Source organism: Chrysochloris asiatica, unplaced genomic scaffold (genome assembly GCF_000296735.1).
Source record: "Chrysochloris asiatica unplaced genomic scaffold, ChrAsi1.0 scaffold00337, whole genome shotgun sequence".
Lineage (NCBI taxonomy): Eukaryota > Metazoa > Chordata > Mammalia > Afrosoricida > Chrysochloridae > Chrysochloris > Chrysochloris asiatica.
The window spans coordinates 1958634-1959651 of NW_006408855.1; positions in this window are offsets into that span (position 1 = coordinate 1958634).

The window sequence follows — 1018 nt, forward strand, 5'->3', positions numbered from 1 at the left end:
GAAGCTAGTTCTACTCTGTCCTATAGGGTCCAAGAAGTAACTTAGTAAGTTTCTGCCGATAAAGTCTATACCTACCTCAGAAAGTCTTATACTGAATAAGACAAGACTGACTCTGACAATAAGAATTCCAAAAAGGCAAAGGGCTTCATTCTCAATTTCTATTTGATAATGAAGCTCATTAGAGTTTCAGTTTTTTCCTTTACTGTGGGACTTAGAAGATAATTTTAGGCTAACTGGACATTAGTTTTCCTCAAATCATAAGTCCCGGCTGGAGTACCTACCTACTTCATATAGATATATCAAATCAAACCACGAGTGAGTCAATATTTCTGTTATTCTCTGATTGCTACCTCTTATTCAAAATTGGCTTGAAAAAGGAAAGACATGATGAGAGAATCTGGAACTGTGAATTGGTTAAGTGTAGGGCTTGGATGGGAGGAAGAAAAGAAATACACTGCTGTTACTGTGGGAGATCTTCTCTTCTAGTGATGTCAGACTTACTGAGTTTGGGTTCCTATGTAATTATGCTACTGAGATGTCCTGGTAAGACCACGGTTCTGTGAGTAAAGTACAGATCTTCTCAAGGGAGGATGAACATCCCTGGAGTTAATCACTGGAGGAAGAGGAAAGTACACAAACAAACTGGAAAGGAAAATCTGCTTCTCTGAGGGCCACCATTTGGTGGAGTTTATGTTTGTCTTCAATGCACGCCACACCCAGGTTTATTCATTAAACAACTATGTATTGAACTCTTAGTATGTGCAGACCCAGGACTGAACTCTGGGGATAGAGCAGTGAAAAAAAAAACCCTCACAGAGCTTTTGTTCTAGTTAGGAAGGCAAACAACAAACACAAAATAATAGTGATAAGGATTATGAAGACAAGAGAGTGTCTTTTGAATAGAAAATTAAGGGGAAGATATTATAACTTCACTAGGAGTCAAGGAGCTCTGGTAGCGTAGTGGTTACGAATCGGGCTGCGAACCTTAAGGTCAGCGGTTTGAAACTACCAGCTGCTC